This window comes from Lepidochelys olivacea (genome assembly GCF_965140295.1).
Source record: "Lepidochelys olivacea isolate rLepOli2 genome assembly, chromosome: 4".
Lineage (NCBI taxonomy): Eukaryota > Metazoa > Chordata > Testudines > Cheloniidae > Lepidochelys > Lepidochelys olivacea.
The window spans coordinates 146851225-146872074 of NC_140414.1; positions in this window are offsets into that span (position 1 = coordinate 146851225).

Consider the following 20850-nt stretch of genomic DNA (forward strand, 5'->3'; position numbering starts at 1 on the left):
AGCCAATATGTGAGAACTGGGTATTGTTATGATTATTTATTAGCTGCACTTTCCTAGCACCTCTCACCCAGGGATCTTCTGGCATTGGACAAACATTCATTTTAAAATCAAGATGGGGTGTTTTTCTAAGAGATCTGCACTAGTTCAAACAAAGACTATTGTGGGGAAGTTCTCTGACTTATGCAGGAGGTCAGATTAGATCATTGCCGTGATCCCTTCTGCCCTTGGAAATCTATGAGTTAACCCTCCCCACACCTGTATGAAATAGGAAAGAGAGAGGAAGCCCCTTTTTACAGATGGGGAAACAGAGGCACAGAGCGGTGAGGTGATTCAGAGCAAGGAATAGAACGCAGGAGCAGCGTGTGTCCCAAAGCCAAGCCGAGATTGTCTGCTGGTTAGCTCAGCCTCGCGTCTCCAGGAATGTTTATCCCTCCGTGCTCACGGATGAGGGTAGATCAGGAGTCTGTGAGCAGGCTGCTGGCATTATGCACCAAACCCAGGATGGTGGGAACAAGGCTGAGGTCAGTTTGTTGTCTGGTTCCTGATTTGATGTAGCCCCCAAATAGGCATGGATATAAGGCGGTGTCCTCATTTATTATTTCATATTGATGTGAGGGCAACAGCCCTGGTGTGCTGGGCGCTGTACGAATGGAGAGGCCGACATTGATCCCTCCCCCAAATGATAACACCTGGCTCTTCATAGCGCTTTTCATCAGTAGATCTCAAAGCAATCAGTGGCATTGTCCCCATTTTACAGATGGCGAAACTGAGGCACAGAGCAGGGACTTGCCCAAGGTCACCCAGCAGGCCAGTGGCAGAGCCAGAAATATAACCCCGGTCTCCTGAGTCTCCGTCCAACACCTTGGCCCTAAGACCGACCTTCCTCTTGAGTCCTTGTAAGCTGTTTCTCCTCCTGGCTCTCTTGGACTCCTTAATATTCCTCTGTCATTCCTGCCCAGCAGGATGTGCTGATGGCACTCAAGGCCTGTGGGCGGAAGGGGGACAATGAGAGTCAGGTGTGTTGGGAGGGGGGCAGGAAAGACAGGTAAGGGTTGGACAAGCAGTGGGGGAGAAGGCCAGAGGCCCGCAGGGAGGGAGATAACCTGGGAAAGAAGAGGACTACGGCAGAGGAACACGGGGAGGGCTGGGAGGTAGGGAAAGTCGGGGGGGGGGAGAGGAATGGGGGTACGGGAAGATCAGGAGGTGGGCAGAGAGAGACCCTGGTGAGAGAGAAGGAGATAATATCCATCCACCCACCTATCCAAAGTGTGTAATACACCCACCCCGGCAGGGTCTGGACATGACCTTCATGCAGAGGGTTGGGGATGGATGACCCTTGCTCCTCCAGGACCAATAGGGTGACTGAGCCCACAAAGGGGCACATTGCCTTCCCAGCCCTCAAGCCCGCCCAGCCGCACTGAGTTGGATGGGACCCCCTTCTGTTTATTTCGCCTCTCCCTGGGAGCCCCAAGCAGTTTGGCAGTGCTGCCACCAGAGGACACTGGAGATCAGTAAATCAGCGCTTTGCCAGCTTGGGATGCTGCTTGCAGAGGAAAGGCTGGTGATGAGGCTGGTGATGGGCAGGACTGAGGTTTCCTTTGGGCTTTGTAATAAATCCACGTTGCTTCCAACTCTGCCTCCTGCTGCCCCTCGCAGGGGTAGACGGGATCATCCGAGAGGGTGCCACAACCCCAGGAAAGCTGGGGCTCTTATCCCAGCTCTGTGGCTGTGAACCCCAATCTGATTCCTTTCCGGGTGCTCCCTGGTCTAAACCTCCCACCACTGAGAGCGAGGGGGCTTGGATTCCCCAGTCATCCCAAACCCAGCCTGGTGACTGCTGGGGCTGGCAATGCCCTGCAGAGCCCACTGCATGCCTGCTAAGATGTTACCAAGCTGCTGGCCTAGACTCTTATGTTGTGCTGTTGGCAGTTGCTGTGTTCCGCCCCAGAGGTGGCTGCATTTCTGATGGGAGGGGTGGGGCTTGCATGTCCTCTCACCCTGTAACTTCTTACTACCCGTTGACGTGCTCCACACCACCGAAGGATGGATGCACCTTATCTCCTAATTCCCCCAACCTGCACTTTGTTTATGTGGCCTCACCCAGCACTTTGGGACGAGAAGAATTACAAAACCTCCTTGATAATCGTAGGGAAAACTCCTGCTTCAGGCTAGGCTCGGAGGCGTGAAAGAAAGAGCTTGGGGTCCTACAGGTGGTCTAGTGGACTGAGCACAGAGCCAGGCCACCTGGATTCTAGTCCCTGTAATGCCACTGGCTTAGGCAAGTGACTTCAATGATTGGAGCCTCAGTTTCCCCATCTTAAAATAGGGATCATAATATTTACCCAGCTCACAGGGCACGAGGTTAATTAGCTGTTTGTGCAGTGCATCGAAAATCACACGCACTGTTATTGTAGCACCGGCACAGGCTGCGAGCGTGTCACGGCTCCCAAGCTAAGCGGGAGGAGGGTGTCTGGGGAAAAAAAGCAACAAGGTCCTACAGGCACTGCGGTTAGTGACTCATTAGGGGGCGCTGTTCTCTCAGAGTCAGTGCTGCTGGCCTGGAGTGGTGTGGCCGGGGGAGTGGTGCTGCTAGACGTGGCCGGCTGAGGACAAGAGGCAGTGTGGGCTAGTGGGAAGGGGTTTGGCCTGGGAAGTCAGGTGAGCTGGGTACTAGCCCTGGTTCTGCCCCCGCCTCGACAAGTGACTTCCCCTCCTTTCCTTTGGGTGTCTTGCCCACCCAGCAGGCAGCAGGGGAGGGAGGGTGTCTGTGCGACGCCTTGCACGGAGGGGCCCTGAGGTGCTGCTGGTAATAAGGCAGAGCCAAAGTCAAGCCTACTTGTGTTATTACGGATCCCAGGGCGTTTGCCCAGGCAGAGGGGTGTTGCTCGTTTCTGTTGTATTAACTGCACCCTCCCGCCTCACATCCCAGCTGTCGGGTCAGTCGCATGCACCGTTCTTCTCCTCGCCCCGGGCTGAACTCTCACTTGTTGGGTAGAGGGGCCCAAGGCGCGGAGCGTGGAACGAGGGGCGAGGTGATGTTGCTCAGAGCCCAGCCCTGTTTCTTAGTTGCGACATAACCCTGAGCAAGTCAATTCACTTCCCTCTCGGCCTCACTTGCCTGGATGGTTTCTGCTTGTTCACCTTTCGCATGCGCTTTGAGACCCTGATCTGGGAAATGCCATGCATCGTTCTGTCGCTGAATCTGGGCACCGTTAAACAGCTGCTGCCTTCCGCCCCAGAGGGAGCTGCATGTCAGTGGCTGCTGATGTGGTTCCTCTCTAAGGAGTGTTTGCAAAGCCCTCTCGGCTCCTTGGAGACCAGAGGTGAGGTGTACTAGCAAAGAGGTGATAACATGGCTACCTAGCAGCTAGGGGAGAGTTTCAGAATAGACTGGGGACGAGACCCCAGAACAGACCTGGAGTTAGAAGGTGTCAGGCCTTGGGTCAACAGATTGCCAGTAGATTGAGGGACGTGATCGTTCCCCTCTATTCGACATTGGTGAGGCCTCATCTGGAGCACTGCGTCCAGTTTTGGGCCCCACACTACAAGGGAAAAATTGGAAAGCGTCCAGCGGAGGGCAACAAAAATGATTAGGAGACTGGAACACATGACTTACGAGGAGAGGCTGAGGGAACCTGGATTGTTTAGTCTGCGGAAGAGAAGAATGAGGGGGGATTTGATAGCTGCTTTCAACTACCTGAAAGGGGGTTCCAAAGAGGATGGATCTAGACTGTTCTCAGTGGTGGCAGATGACAGAACGAGGAGTAATGGTCTCAAGTTGCAGTGGGGGAGGTTTAGGTTGGATATTAGGAAAAACTTTTTCACTAGGAGGGTGGTGAAGCACTGGAATGCGTTACCTAGGGAGGTGGTGGAATCTCCTTCCTTTGAGGTTTTTAAGGCCTGGCTTGACAAAGCCCTGGCTGGGATGATTTAGTTGTGGTTCTTCAAAGCTCACCCTAATCCCCGGATCTTTTCGTTAGGTGCGTTCTGGGATGGTGACGGGTAGCTCCCAGCATGTCAGCCAGGGAATTGTGATCCAGGCCACGACGGGCTCATGTGAGTTTTCGGAACGAAATCTGAACACATCCAAAGTCTGGATCGGGGCATTTTGGTTCAGGCCCTTCTAGAGAGAGTGGAGATCTGAGAAGATGGGATCCAGGGCTGCAGAGCTCAGGGCTCATTGAGGCTGGGTCTCTCATCATGCAGAAGGAATCTGAAGGGATGCAATGTCTCCAGAGCAGGTGTTGCCATGGCTGGCTGCCCTGAGGCGTTGGGTGCTGACTGAAGCACTGTGGGAAGGCACAAATGCAAACAGGAGAAGGAAGGTTCAGCATGCATACCCGGACAACTCTTCAGGGAGTTCTCGCCTTCTTCTGGAGCATCAGGAAGTTCCTAAAGCTCATGCTTCAGGCTATCAGCCAGCCTGCGGAGATCGGGAAGGGGTCCCCCACCCAATGTATTCTGGGTGCGTGCGGGTCGTCTCCTGCCTCTGAAGGGTTGGGGTGACTGCACGGCAGGAGATGGGACACTGGGTGGGAGCAGGGCGCTGAGGTGGCACCGAACATGTGCTCTCTCTCAGCTGCTTGGCTAGCTGGCTGGCGCTCATGTGCTCAGGGTCTGACTGATCACCGCATGTGGGGTCTGGAAGGAATTTCCCCCAGGTCAGAGGGGCAGTGACGTGGGGGCGGGGGTTCACCTTCCTCTGCAGCGTGTGGGTGCAGGGCGCTTCCCAGGATTATGTGGGCATGTCTCATCACTGTGGGGGCCTTGGGCAGTCTCTCTGATTCTCTCTCTGGGGCACATGCTAGTCCAGACCCCTGCAGGCTGCAATACTTTGGTCTCATTCCAGTTGCTGGGTCAGGGGCCTGGGCTATACAGCAGGGCAGACGGGATGGTCTGGTCGTCCCTTCTGGCCTGAACCTCTGTGACTGGCCAGAGAGAAGCGGTCAGCCTAGGTGTGCCGTGCCCTCAGCTGGCTATGGCAGGGAGCAGGTAGGGTGGTCCCATGGAGCAATCCCTGTCTAGACCAAAATACCCCACTCACAGGGAAGCTGGAAGCTGGTGGGCTGGAGCAGGGAGGGATGCCCAGGGCTTTGCTGTGTTCCCTTTGGGACGTGGGGACCTGAGAGAAAGGGCAGGACGATGCGGCTAACCAGCGAACTCCCCATCTCACAGGGCCTCCCTTGGGTGGGGATTTTTGGGGTGGTGGGGGAGAGCCTGTGTGAGAGGTTGACTCCACATGGGCAGGGCTCTGAATGTGGGAGGGGACCTCTCTGGCTGAGCAGATGGGGCCAGGTGTGGAGGGAGACAAGGAACCAGCACCGATGCTGCTGTCTCCAAAGGTGGGGAGGGAAGCTGGCCCCCAGCAGCCCCCACCTGAAAAGTCCCCAACGCAGAGCCAGGGACCTGCCTCCTCACGCATGTCACGGTTTGTTCCTGTCCCTTTAGGCGTGAGGGCACCCAGCATCAGCCTGGGGTTTTTGCGGGGGTTCAGTGCATTGGGGGTACATCCTCTCCAAGGACCCCAACGTCTTGGCTTCCGTTGGCTCTGGTGATGCTCCAGGGGGTCTCTCAGGGAGGCAGGGTCTATTCTGAGGGCTTTGTAGATTGGAGTGGGACCGAAAGCCTGCGACTGTCTCTGGGTGTGAGCACACGGGCTCCATGTTCAGTGTGTGCAGTGCTGTTGGAGGGTCTAGATCCTGGGCAGGCTGTGGGTTCTGGCGTGGATCCAAACCTGGCGGGACGGGATCTGTTTTTCAGATGCCGCTGCGGTCTCATGAGAGCAGCTGAATTTTCAGCCTGAGGTGGCTGGAATCCCACCAGATCTGATCTCAGCGCCATTCGAACCCAGATCCGAGCCTGGGCTCAGCCAGACGGGCGTGCTGCCTCGTGGGCCCATCCATGATTTCAGCCTGAAAACAAGAGATGGGCAGCCGGCTGGCATTATTAACTGAGTCTTCTGTGCCAGTTGTGTGTGTTGGGGGCAGGGTGAGCCTCAAACTCCACGCAACCCCCTGCAAACACCAGGGCTTGAGGTGCTCAGAGACCACGGTGATGGGCGTGGGATAAGAACCAGAGTAGAATCCAAGCCTTCCCCATCCCTCCCCCAGCACGACTTAATCGCAGCGAGTGAGCAGGCCAGGCGGCTCCTCAGCCTGCCCCAGCATGTGGGAACGATGGGAACGCTTCCGGCTTAATTGGATCCGAGGCTTCGTCTGTGTGTTTCGCCACTCAAGCGAGCGCTGGGGAAAGCACTTTGCTGGCTCAGCGCCACTGGAACGGGGGCCCAATCCTGCAGTGCCCTCTGCATTGTTTGCTTTTGGCGTGTAGCACAAATGAGAAAGGCAGCCCCGGTGCATCTCTAACGGTGCAAGAGGAAGGCCGGGCCGGGCCGCTGGGCCAGCATTTCCGAACCTGCCGGCCCAATGTTCCGCTTCTCTGTTCCCCTGTTCACAGGCACTGAGCACCTGCAGCTCCCATTGACTTCCCTGGGGTTTGTGGGGGCTGAGCACCTCTGCAGAATTAGACCAGCTTACATTTAGGTGCCTTAATAAGGGTATCTAGGAGCCTAGCATTAGCCTCTCCGTGCTGGAGATTCTGCAGTGGCAGGATGGGGCCCGGGCTGGAGCTGTGGATCTGGGGATAGGCAAGGGGCAAGCCAGCCCCACTCAGCCACCTACTTGCTCCTGGATCTGTGGCTGTTCAGTCCTCCCATGCGTTTCTGAGGTTCCGGCCCAGCCGGATGCCCCGTAACTGCTGCAGAAACCTGTCCTACAAATAATGAATTGAGCGACAGGCTCCGGCAGTGTTTGACATCCTCCCACAAGCCCCGTTCTCGGCGTGCAGGGTGCATGTCGCGGTTATCTCGCTGCTGCCTCGCTAACCCTCGGGGGCTTTGCTGTGTGCCTGGCATTCGGAGATTGTTTCTGAGATGCACGGGGCGGGGGGCCTGCAGATTCCCGCAGTGGGGGCTCTCGGCGGTGACTCCAGCAGCAGCTGGCGGGTGATATGTGACCTCATAGCACCATATGCCCCAGAAATGCAGACGCGCCTGCTGATGGAGTCTGCAGCACTGCCGGGAGCCAATGCCTGTCCCTGGGGGGGGAGCCCTCACTAGGGCCACTGCAGAGCTCTGCCTGGAGCTCTCCATTTGCACACTGCAAACTGTAGGACTATAATGTGCCTTAGAATGAGTGGCTCAAACAGGGTGAATAGGAGGGGAAGCGGGGGGCTGGGTGGGGGGACAGGAGATGGACAATGTGGGGAACTGAAGGGGAGGTGGGGCCAGGTGAGGGGGAATGGGAGAGGGAGGGGACAATAGGGAGAGGGGAAGTGGGGGGCTGGGTGAGGGGGCAGTAGGAGGGGAGGTGGGGCCAGGCAATCACACCGTCAGCTGATTGCTGATGCCTGGGTTGAGGGGCAGTGGGGACTGGTCGCTGACACTTGCTTTGTCTGTTCATAGTAATTTAGTAATCACGGATGAACCTGTCTGCAAACACAACGTTTGCTCATACCCTCCTCCCGTCAGCAACCATCTGTCTCTTTCCTCGGTGGGTTGTGAGCTCTCTGGGGCAGCGTCCATGTTTTCCTATATTGTTGTGCACACCTATCACAAAAGGGCCCCGATCCTGACCAGGGCCTCTGGTCACAGCTGTAATTAAAGGGGAGCTGGGGCCTGACACTTCCTATTATAAGACCCTGTTTTCAGCTGTTTATAGTGTTGCAAATGCTACCTATTCGGGCTGACATTTTCCAAGCCAGGTGTCTGTCTCAGGCTGCCTATTTTGGGAAGTTTCGGCAAAAACAATTCCGCCATTTCTTACAATGAGGTTAGGGGACAATCCGTTGTTTTGCCCATGTCACAAAAAAATGAATCTTGCTGCTGTTTCTTTAAGATGCTCCAGCACCCTCGTGCATTGGAGAAGGGACTTGAAATTTCACAAGGGGGGGGGTGTCCCCCTGGGGTCAGGGAGGTGCCTTTTGCTGTTCCCATGAGAAAACCCTCCAATTTGGCCGAGTTACGAGCCTTGGGGGGAAAAAAAATCTCATTTTGTACATGCCCAGTAGACATGTGTTTGAGTTTGGCAGCTAAATTCTCTGAAGATTCCATGCGCACTGGGCATGCTCCTACTTGAGACCAGACTGTGCATGCAGCCCCATGGAGCAACGGGGCATGCTCCATCCCAGGGCTGCGGGGGCTGAGCAGGATTTCCCCGGCAGTTGCCCCTGCTGCTTGCAGGGTGCGGGAGGACACTGAGGCTCCAGGCACCAGAACCAAGAGCAAGAAGACTGTTTTCCCCCATGCCTTTAGTGCTGCTGCCCTGCCCCGGCGTGAAGAGGAGGCGGAGGCAGCTGACAGAGGATTCAGTAAGCAGGGGAGCAGTGACAAAACTGTGCCGGGGGATAGAAGCGGGTTAGTGGTGCAGAAATGGGGGGATGGGGCAGAAGGAAGTCAGAGACAGGCTGTAGAGGAAATGGCGCAGGTATTGGGGCACAGACAGCTTGCAAGAGCAGAGGGACAGAGACAGACAGCAGGGGTGCATGCTAGGAGTAAGGCAGGGGGGACAAGGAAAGAAGAGTTTGTGCCCCCTAGAGCACACTTCCCTCTGGAGCCTGGAATGGAACCATCATTTGTGAGACTCAGCATTCCTCTGCTGTCAGCAAATACCTGTGAAATCCACTGGTAAAGTGTTTATCTCACCCCTCTAGTGGCTGGTCCTCATAGAGGATGACAACCTACTATTGCTATAAGTTACTCTGTTAGATCAAGTCGCAGAGGTCTGTGTGGTGAATCTAAAGTTTTCAAGCCTGATGCTGACCTATGCGGGTGTCAGTATGGTGCCAGGTGATGGCATTTCTGTTTTTTTCTGTTTGCTATTTAAAAAACCTAGGAAATTGCTCATGCAAAAAACTACATTAAAATAATATTATTAAGGTTGCAAAGTTGAGCACTTGAAAGTTAGGAAATACCAGAATTAAGGATGCCGGTGTAACCTTAATTCACCCCCTTGTGTGTATGCATTATGATACAGTCTTTGATTAAGTTATGTACTATTTTTTCCCTGCCTTATTCAGTGCACAGGAAATAAAACCAACCATCTATGCTGTATTATTGTGGTCCTGTGATTGTCAGGTTCTTAGAAAGGAAAAAAAATCAAATGCAAAACTACAACCTGGGGAATAACTGGCTAGGCGGCACTACTGATGGAAAGGATCTGGGGGTTATAGTGAATCACAAACTGAATATGAGCCAACAATGTGATGTGGTTGCAAAAAAGGCTAATATCATTCTGGGGTTTATTAACAGGAGTGTTATAGGTAAGACGCGGGAAGTAATTGTCCCACTCTACTGGGCACTGGTGAGGCCTCAGCTAGAGCACTTTGTCCCGTTCAGCATAGCATGCTTTAGGAAAGAGGTGGACAAACTGGAGAGAGTCCAGAGAAGAGCAACAAAACTGACACAAGATTTAGAAACCCTGACCTCTAAGGGAAGATTAAAAACCTGTTCAGACTTGAGAAAAGAAGACCGAGGGGGGCCTGAGGAGCATCTTTACATAAGTTAAGTGCTGGTATAAAGAGGACGGTGATGAATGGTTCTCCATGTCCACGGAAGGTAGGACAAGAAGTCATGGGCTTAATCTGCAGGAAGGGAGATGTAGGTTAGATATCAGGAAAAGCTTTCTAACTCTAAGGGGAGTTAAGCTCTGGAACAGGTTTCCAAGGGAGGTTGTGGAATCTCCATGACTGGAGGTTTTTAAGACCGGTTTGGACAGACCCCTGTCAGGGATGGTCTAGGTTTACTTGGCCTGGGCTCAGCACAGGGGCTGACCTGTTGACCTCCCGAGGTCCCTTCCAGCCCTCCAGGTCTATGGCTCTGTGACTGCACACGTCAGGTGATGAACTGAGGAGTTGGCAGGTTGCACAGATGAAGGAAAAGTCGCCATTCCTCTTCCTCACCCTCCCGGAAGGACTGCGAGCAAAGCCCAGACCCAGGGCATCCCTTCCCCGCCCCGGCAGCTGCTGTGTTTGCCCCGCTCCAGGCCGAGGCATCTGGCTGAACAAGTGGAGCAGCAGCTGCTGCCCCATGCCAGTCCCTCTTCCACCCACAGGCACCGTGGGGCAATGGGAGGCGGGAGGGAACCGTGGCACATGGCATTCCACTTCAGCACATGCCTCCGTCTCCCCTCCAGCTGCCCCAAACCCCCGTTCTCCATTGGAGCGTGGGCAGGGCACTGCAAAGGACAGGCGGGTCTCTGGGAATCCCAGCTGAGCTGCAGGGGAAGGTTCCCAGCCTGGAGAAACCGGAATGATTTTTCAACTTCATCCATCCCCATGCCTAGCTGTGGACCCAGCTGTTGTGTTTTGAGCGGGCCCATCACTTCACTGCCTACGTGCAAAGAAATCCTGCGATCCCGAGCCTCCCCTGGCCACGCAGTCCTGCCACTCACCATGGCTAACGACAGGCATGACTGAGCATCCGCTTTTATCAGAATGGCCAGGTGCAGGGAGCAACAAATGGATCAGGTACCCCGGTCCAGCTGGGGAAGCCATCATCTGTCTCTCTGCCTGTCTTATGCCCACATCATCTGTCCGTCCATCCCCTTGGATTGTGTGTGTGCCCTCTAAAATGTCCCCCATGCCCTGCCCCAGTTCTCAGTCTGGGAGTCGGGCTGGCAGCGATACAGGACAGGAGCCAGCTTGCTGGCAGCATGCGGAGACGGCGGGGCGAGCAAGCTGGACCCAGCGCTCGGTTAGAGAGCAAGGGAAGAGCCCTCTCGGCCACTCAGGCCTCGGTGAGACGCTGTGGGGGAAACGTCTCTTCCAGTTACGCGTTCAGAGCTCTGAGTCCCAACACATCCGCCTGGGTGCAGGCTGGGACAGCATCTCTCTTTCTTGAGCGGCTCCAGGTTTAATGGATCTAGAATGAGAGCAAACGTCTTACCATCCCCGTGGCACTGGTGCGACAATGCATGATTGACTGGACAACAGCAGCGTATCCCAGGGGAGCGCGTGAAATGTAACAAGAGCTGAAGGAACTGGCCTGGGTCATTGTCTGTTGGTCGATTGGCTGCATGCTGGGAGGGTGATGGGAGATCACAGGCACGGGTGTTGAAGATGGAAATGGGCCCTAATGAGCCGGGGGTTGGAGAAAGGCCAGAACTGCTTGCTTGGATCTGGCTCTCAGTGGCTCCATAGTTCGGGGGCACCAGAATCTGGCTTTTGATTGGGATCCATCTCCAGGAGTGATGGGATTTCCCAATAACCCAGCATGCCCTGCGCAGCAGCTGCAGTTGGACCCGGGGAGCATTTCCAGGCCTCGCTGCTGAAGAACCAGAGGGGCCAGGCAGAATCGCTCCTGAGTTCCAGTCTGCGGCTGGAGGGTTGCTCCTAAATGCCAGGGAACTGTGAGAATGTGTGCAGCACCGAGGGCTGCGTGGGGTTTTAACGACAAGACTCCTGCGTGGGGATCGTTCAGCCTAAATCGTGTTATTGTACGGTGGCCAACAGGTGATTGTAGGGTCCCTTGCGAGCGTCTCCGTTGTGGTAGGGACTTGTGTGCACGGGGGTGTTATCATAGGCAGTCTCAGGTGCATAGCCATGGTGCTACAGGGTTGCTTGCAAGGGTCTGTCCTGAGTGCTGACGCACCATCATAGGGTCTGCCCTGAGTTTTAGTGCACTACCAGAGGGTCCTCTGGGGAGTGTTGAACATACGCTCTTTGGGGAAGGGCCTGTCATTTATTGCATGTCTGTGCAGCACCCAGCACAATGGGGCCCAATCTGGTCATGGCATTTTGAAACTACCGCTCTCAGGGTGCCACCGTGGCCAAAAGAACGAATGTGATCCTGGGACACTTAACCACGGGAATCTCCAATCAGAGCAGAGAGGATGTTTGACCTCTGTATTTGGCACTGGTGCAACCGCGGCTGGAATCCTGGGCCCAGTTCTGGTGCCCACCATTCAAGAAGGATGTTGATAAATTGGAGAGGGTTCAGAGAAGAGCCAGGAGAATGATCAGAGGGTTAGAAAACCTGTCTTCCAGCGATAGACTCAAAGGGCTCAATCTATTTTTAGCCTCACAAAGAGAAGGGTAAAGGGTGACTCACAGTCTATAAGAATCAACACGGGGAACAAATATTTGATAACGGGCTCTTCAGTCTAGCGGAGGAAGGTCTAACGCGATCCAACGGCTGGAAATTGAAGCTGGACAAATTCAGACAGGAAAGAAGGTGTACATTTTTAACAGTGAGAGTGATTCTTGCCAAGGGTCACGGTGGATTCTCCCTCACTGACAATTTTATATCAAGATGGGATGTTTTCTGGCAATTGTTGTGGGGCAGATCTCTGGCCTGTTGTACAGGAGGTCAGAGAGATGATCCCGACATAGGAAGTGACATACATGTTAAATCAGAATAGTTAATAATGACCACTACTGGCTCTCCGGCACGCTGACAGTGCTGCTGGGCTGACAACCGACCGCCCCCATGGCTCCCTGCCAAGGGCCCCATCTCAGCTCCACAGGGACCCTCCAGCCAGGCTGATGGAGACGAGAGCAGGCCAGCTCAGCTGAGTTGCTATTTCCTTCTCCCGTTAAAATGTGTCCCCCGTGTCCCCGCTGGCCCCCGTTTCTGTTCTCGGTGTGGTAGACAGCAAGGGGGTGGCAGGGGGCAGGGCAGGCCGTGGTGATTACCTATTGAGCTGCCATAGCTTAGTGCATCTTAATTCCCTGGCAAAGCCGGCGGGAAGCAGCTGATTGCGTGCAGAGTGACAAGCTGCACTTAATCTGTCAGGCCGGGCAATAGCTCCCCGCAGGCCGGCTTCCAAGCGAGGGCCAATGAACGACGGGAGGCGCACCCAGGAGTTTGTTTTTATCTAAACAGAGCAAGGACGATACCCACCGTAAACCCCTGGCATGCTGCCGGCGGAGGTGAATCCACGCCAGGCCGGATCGGCCGTCCCGGAGATTGGAGTGCTGGGTTTCTGGTGCTGCGCCTCTCGTACTGGTGGTTTCTGCGACGAGGGAACCCGTCTGGCTAGGGAGCAGGCTGAGACCCTGCAAACTCATTTCACGTGCAGCCAGCAAAGGGGCACAAGCGTTGGTGGCTATCGGGCTAGCTCAGGACTCCACACAGAGTGGGGAAGAGGCATAGCCTCAGGAGCAGGGGAGAACTTGCCCAAGGCCGTGGGCTCACGTGCTGGGGCTGGGGTGGCCACACGAGGGACAGAAAGAGGCAGGCCCCCAGACACCAACACAGACAGAAGCGGCTGTGGGTGCTAAGGCTGGGACTGGCCCTGGGCAAGGCCCCAGCCCAAGGAAAAGGCCTCACTGGTCTCCCATTTAAGCCCTGTTTTGAGGAGGACAGTGTCTAGATTTCAGAGAGCACCGAAGCATCTGGTGGACAGCACGCTGGGCTAAGACTCAGGAGATCTGGGTTCTGATCCTGGCTCTGCTGCTTTTCCACTGGCTGACCTTGGGCAAGTCACTTCCCTGCTCTGTGTCTCGGTTTCCCCTTCTGTCAAACAGATGATGAGTCTGAATCACATGGCTGGCCCTGCTGCCGTAACAAGTGGAAACAAAATCCCGGAGCTAGACACTTCCTGAGCTTTGGACTTGGGTTCTGCTCTCTGCAGCTCCAGTCCTGACCCTGCTGCAGGAGCAACTCCCTGAGCTCCACAGCGGTAGCAGGCTGTTACAGCCACTGGAGGGGGACATGATCCTGGGCAGGAGCCATGCACAGGGGGATGAGAAGCTTGAATCATGTGGAGGATGACGCCGAGCCCAGCCCTAGGGTGGGATAGCAGGGGAGTTTGGAGCTGAGCGGCTGGGGAAGTGGAGGTCGGGGCAAGGAGGCCTGCAATGAGTCGGTTGCATTAGTCAGGCCAAGGCAGGGTGTCATAAATATAAAGGGAAGGCTAACCACCTTTAAATCCCTCCTGGCCAGAGGAAAAAACCCTTTCACCTGTAAAGGGTTAAGAAGCTAAAGATAACCTCGCTGGCACCTGACCAAAATGACCAATGAGGAGACAAGATACTTTCAAAGCTGCGGGGGGACAAAGGGTTCTCTCTGTCTGTGGGTTGTTTTTGCAGGGACCAGAGCAGGAATGCAGGTCAGAACTCCTGTAAAGGGTTAATAAGCAATCTCGTTAGATATGTGTTAGATTCTGTTTTGTTTAAATGGCTGATAAAATAAGTTGTGCTGAATGGAATGGATATTCCTGTTTTTGTGTCTTTTTGTAACTTAAGATTTTGCTTAGAGGGATTCTCTGTGTTTTGAATCTGATTACTCTGTCAGCTATTTACCATCCTGATTTTACAGAGGTGATTCTTTTACTTTTTCTTCTATTAAAATTCTTCTTTTAAGAACCTGATTGCTTTTTCATTGTTCTTAAGATCCAAGGGTTTGGGTCTGTGTTCACCTATGCAAATTGGTGAGGATTTTTATCAAGACTTCCCCAGGAAAGGGGGTGTAGGGTTTGGGAGGATTTTGAGGGGAAAGACGTTTCCAAGCGGGCTCTTTCCCTGTTATATATTTGTTAGACGCTTGGTGGTGGCAGCGATAAAGTCCAGGGGCAAAAGGTAAAATAGTTTGTACCTTGGGGAAGTTTTAACCTAAGCTGGTAAAAATAAGCTTAGGGGGTTTTTCATGCAGGTCCCAACATCTGTACCCTAGATTTCAGAGTGGGGAAGAAACCTTGACACAGGGCCAAGGGGTTTTGTTGATAAAGGACGGGGAAAGAGGAGGGTGGTGGAGGCAGAGAGGAGCTAGACTGGTCCAGCTGGATTCCCTGTTGGAGGCAACAGCTCCACCCCACTCATCCTCTCCTGCCCCCTTCCCCAAGCGCCTGCTAGTGCCTCCAAAGGGTGCTGCACCCACTGCCGACTGCAAGCATCCAGCTGCAGGGTTGAAGACCCAGAGGGAGAATCCCTGTTCTGCCCAGCGCCAGGGGCTGGATTTGAACTGGGGCCCTGGCGGTGAATGCTGGGGTGCTTGCCTCACGGCTGCTCCGCCGTTGGGGTGCTCAGCGGATGCAGTGCTTCTGTCCTAGCGATCCCCTGGCCTCCTGCAGGTGCAGACCCAACCCTCTTTGCAAGCGTGGCTGGGTTAGTCCCAGCAAGACAGGTGAGTCTCTCACCATCCCGATTTCCCAGGGGAGGGCAGTGACGGGTCGGAGGTCAGCAAGTCAGAGGCACAGCTGGGCAGGGTTTTCTGATTCTCCAGCTTCGATCCTCTGTGCTGGCACCAGACGGGGGTTTTCTGTGTACTGCTCCTTTAAGAATAATATTGACGCCCTCCTTCAGCCTGTCCTCAGGGGGTGCTCTCTGTGAGTGACATTCGGGAGGGCGGCTGTTACAGCCCCAATCACCCACACTGCGCTCTCTCTCCTCGAGACCCCGTGCCCGGTGTGTCTCCTGGTCTCACCCAGACCGAGAAGGCCTCTCTGCTGAAAAACGTGCCACGTCCTTCCTCTGTGGCTGGGCTGCTGTACGGGCTGCACTGGACAAACCCCGACTGCCTGCTGGGATGGCCCCAAAGGCTTTGCTCCCTCTGGTCAGACCCCAGATGGCCAGCTGGATGTCTCTTTCCTTCTGCTGCTGTGACCTCCCATGGCAGCTGCCTTCCACCAGGACAGTGACGCTGATACATAGAATCATAGAATATCAGGGTTGGAAGGGACCCCAGAAGGTCATCTAGTCCAACCCCCTGCTCGAAGCAGGACCAATTCCCAGTTAAATCATCCCAGCCAGGGCTTTGTCAAGCCTGACCTTAAAAACCTCTAAGGAAGGAGATTCTACCACCTCCCTAGGTAACGCATTCCAGTGTTTCACCACCCTCTTAGTGAAAAAGTTTTTCCTAATATCCAATCTAAACCTCCCCCACTGCAACTTGAGACCATTACTCCTCGTTCTGTCATCTGCTACCATTGAGAACAGTTTAGAGCCATCCTCTTTGGAACCCCCTTTCAGGTAGTTGAAAGCAGCTATCAAATCCCCCCTCATTCTTCTCTTCTGCAGGCTAAACAATCCCAGTTCCCTCAGCCTCTCCTCATAACTCATGTGTTCCAGTCCCCTAATCATTTTTGTTGCCCTTCGCTGGACTCTCTCCAATTTATCCACATCCTTCTTGAAGTGTGGGGCCCAAAACTGGACACAGTACTCCAGATGAGGCCTCACCAGTGTCGAATAGAGGGGGACGATCACGTCCCTCGATCTGCTGGCAATGCCCCTACTTATACATCCCAAAATGCCATTGGCCTTCTTGGCAACAAGAGCACACTGCTGACTCATACAAAGAGGTTGAGACTCATGAGTGCAGGGTGAACACTTCCAGGGGTGCTGCGCCTAGACAGTGGAACTCTCTGCCACAAGAACTACAAGACCACGGACCTCGCAGCACTCAGAACCCAACACTACCCTCATCCCTTTGCCTGATCTTTCCCCCTCTGTGTTCCTCTCCTGTACAAGTGCACACCAACCTGAGAATCTGAAGTAGCTTGGAGGAGGGAGAGATACCACAATGATGGGCGTGTGAGGAGATAACTTTCTCCCCTCTCAGCTCCCGATCAGGACGTTGGAACCCCACCCCCAAAGAAGAGAAAATCTGACCTGGGCTTTAGACCAAGCCTAATCTGTGCTGGAGCCCATCACCATGGCATCAAGGTCCCAAGATCCGAGACTGCGAAATAGCACATGGCTTTCCTCGTGGCCAGACATGTTCCTGGCATGAGCTCTGCCTTCCCAAACCCGCCTCCCTGCACTGCAAAGTGGGCTTTCTCGAACGGTTTTAATTCCATCCCTGGCTACGTGAGTATCAATTTTCCTTCCATTAGGGCATTGCTAATGAATGTAAATGAAAATATAGTGTTGGCTTTAAACATTATTAGCTTCCTGTCAGCTCCCATCCGCCGCTTTGTCCCAAGAGTGACAGACGGCGAATTCCGGTTACAGCTGCGTCTCTCCTGCAGGACAAACACTTCAATCAGCCCTTTAAATGCCTGTGACAACTTAATGGCTGAGCATGCCGAGGGGTTTTAGCATGAAACCACCTAGTCAACGGCAATAAGGCCGAGCTCGCCGCCCGGGTGGGGAAGGAGGGGAGAGATGATGCACTCGGCACCGCAGCGGCCCTCTTCGCTCCAGGCTCTGCAGTGGCATTTTGGTCATCGCTTGGAAAAGAGAGGAGGGGGGAGGGGGTACGTCTGGAGATGTTGGATGGAAGGACAGATAATTACTGTTATTATTTGTAGTGTCCAGGAGCCCCCATCGTCCAGGCCCGCAGGGCGCTAGGCCCTGTACAAACGCAGAACAAAAAAGACAGTCCCAGAGATCTTACAGCCGGGGGTGAGGATGGAGATTATAGCTAGATGGGTTGCTATGGGGAGAGAAGGCGATATGGGGCTGGCTGGCTGGTGAGAGTTGGGGATGGATGGATGGGTTGGAGAGGATGGATGAAGACGGCTGGAGAGAGAGATGGAGATGTATGGGGTGGGTAGCTGGAGAACTAGGTAGCTGTTCCATCTAAGGCAGATGGTGTGGGCCATCAGCATGAGGGCCATGTTTGGAAGGGCCGTAGACAGACACACAGGAGTCTAGGCTCACAGCTTATCAAGGCACTCAGCGTACTTCCTGCTGATGAATGGGAAGGGAATTGGACAGAGGGTCAGGGTAAGCCGGTCAGCACTGTGTGTACACACAAAGGCACAGACATATCAGTATTCACACATATGCTGACATGGCCACACTCACGAACACACAACCCCACAACACCCATCGTCACAAACAAGGTGCATAAACACACAGAGAGCCACCAAGAGACGCGGGGTCCCCAAAATGCAGAGACACTCAGACACATGGACATTCTCAGGTCCACAAAGACACACACACACACAGTCTCAGAAACACCCCCCCCCTTCCCCGCTCAGTTGCATGGACAAAAACCCTACAAACATAGACACAAACCCACGCACAGTTGTGTGTGCAGACGCACAACCACGAGACAGGCCCTCAGCCCCCTACCCAATGGATTCATTTACCTTCTCCACCCTGATGGGCGCTCGGGGCCAGAAGCTGCTCTCAGCCACAGTGGTATAAATCCAGAGTGACTCCTCTGACATCATTGGAGTTACCCCAATGCCATCCAGGGCAGACACTTGGCCTCTGGTTTTAGCCCAGCTCCCTGCTGCAGCCCCGGGATCCCCAAGGAGCCTGCGTGAGCTGCTCCTGCTCACAGTGCCTAGAGATTTTGCCTGATAAGGACTAGAGGATTGAGCCCGTCATCATTATATATGCTTCTAAGGTGCCCATCCCCATGGTCTCTGGGCGCTATCACATACATCGAGAAGGGCATCAGTTTCCTCAGGGAGAGGCACAGAGCTCCCATCTCCCAGGGAATCAGAGGCAGGTGGCTTCTCTCCCAGAGTGCCAGCAGGGCCCATGTCACAGCTTGGTTCTCTGGAGATGGCCTCCCGGCTTAGACTCATCTCCATCACACCCTTCTGGCTCGGCCTCCTTGCTAGCGGGAGTGAGCGCTGGCTTTGTGGGGTGCTGCTGCACAGAAAGAGGGAGCCACTGAAAGCGCTCAGGAGATCTGGGGTCAAGGTCCTGTCTGCAGCTCGTCAATAATACCTGTACTAATTAATGATATAAATACTTTGCACCTGTGTCCAGTTTTTTCCTCCTGAGAGCTCAAAGCAGGCACCGTGGCTGAGTGTCGCTGGGAACAGTGATGCCCAGAAAGGAGAAATGATTTTTGTTCTATATGGACCTGCCTGGCACATGGGGCATTCCAGGATAATGACCAACCTGCCCCCACCTGGGTCATCAGCGGGGTTTGAACTGGGGAACTGCAGGCCTGACCGCCACAGCTTGAGTGAAAGGAGCAACTCCATGAACCTGCGCCAGTAGTAGGCTGTTGTCCTGTGATGTACAAGCTGCTAGAGGGGGATCCGACAGATCCCCTGCCAGTGCATTGTACCAGCAGCTCACCTAACTGCAGATGTCATACCTGGAGTGTTCAGCAGCAAAGTGAGTTAAGCATTGTGATAAAATGGGGGTGGGAGCTTTGCCCGTGACAACGACCCTGAGCAGTTCCCCAGTGATCTCCGGTACATACAGGAGACTTTCCTCTCTTTACTGCCTCGCCCTCTGGCTGCAGGACAGACCCAGGGCCAGTTCTCAGGGGCCCCCAGGACAGAGTCCCGCGGTGTAGGGAGAGCTGTCAATATGTCGCCACCACAGCTGGTATGAGTTTAGAGATGTGCCTGCCCGTCTGAGCCCAAATCCTTCTGTCTCTTTTACCACCACCCACTCCAGCTCTAACAACCATGGTCCTGCGCCCACTCAGCTGGCAGGATTCTGCCCTCACGGGGTATTCAGGGACCTAACCCTCTGTTCCAAGACCATGAACGGCGGGCGAGGGAGGTGGGATACGAGATGGGAGGGAATGCGGAGGAGATGGTGTCTGAGCGAGGACGGGGAATGGGGGAGGATGACAGACTGAGAGATGGAGGCCAGATCCAAATATCCCCAAAGCCAGGCAAGTTTGGATCTGGATCCCTATTCGGGGCCAGAACCATCGCACTGGGTTGGAGTGCTCATGGGCTTTGGGGGCAGATGGATGGGGCGCTCGGGTCCATCTCTGCTTAACATGGCCGAGGCAGGAGGCAGGAGCCCGAGCCAGGGCTGGCATTCATCGCTACACCTGAGGCCGGTGCTAGACCAACCCCTGACCTGAGACCCACGTCAGCCCTCCAAAGCGGGCGTTGGGGGCCTGCCAGCTGGGTGCGTGCAGGTGGATTTCACCCCTGGGTGGTCAACCCTTTGTGAAGGGGTGGCAGGAAGGGAGGCGGAGAGCACTGGTGGGATCACTGTGGTGAAAGGAATGATGCGGCCCCAGGGGGTAGAGCACAAGAGGAGAGAAGCTGGAGATGGAACAAAGAACCGGAGATTGGGGTGCCGCTGTGGGAGGACTGGCCACAGCGGGGTGGACTTCTAGCCTGGAGCAGCTCCTACTCTCCTCCATGTTCCCATTTCCTGCACCCCTCCCCCGCCCCCGCAACCTGCACCCCCCCGCCCCTGGCTCTGGGTCTGACATGCCTGGAAAAGCTGGAAGGAGGCGGGTGAGCGGAGGGCATGGGGATCTGGGGCAGACCACAGTGAGGAGGCAGATAGGCAGGGAGAGGCAGGGGGCTGGGGTGGAGGGGAGCTGTGCAGGAGGACTAGGGAGCTTGAGAGGTGAGGAGGGTCTGACAGGAGGGTCAGTGGCACTCAGCTCCCCAGAGCAAAGAAGGAGCTGCCCAGACCTAGAGGGTGGACGCCGTCATCCTTGCTGCGAGAGGAGGATGGTCCGGCGATGAGGACATGAGAGACCTGGTGTCCAGTCCCTGCTCTGCCGTATCCTCCCTTGGTGACCGTGGGCCAGGCCCTTCAGGTGTTTGTACCTCAGTTTCCCCTCAGTACAATGGGGATAATAGCAGGGCTCTGCCCCACAGGGGTGTGGTGAGGATAAATACTTCAATGACTGGGAGGCACTGTGGTCCTGGGGGCTGCAGATAGCTATTTGCCAGACAGCTGGGTTTCCTAAATAGGCTCATGTCACTGCTTTGCCCCATCCCAGCTGGGACTTGCTCTTGGTTAGAGCTTGTAGACCTGCAATAACTTTACCAATTTCAGTGCAGCTGTCCCGGTGTCATGGTGTGGAAATCGCCCACCAGCTTCAATGTCCTTTACAAGGCTTAGATGGTTCAGCCGGGAAATTTTGTTATCCCCATTTGGCAGATGGGGAAACCGAGGCACAAAGCAGGGAAGCAACTTGACAAAGGTCACACAGTGAGTCGATTCGGTGAGGGAAAC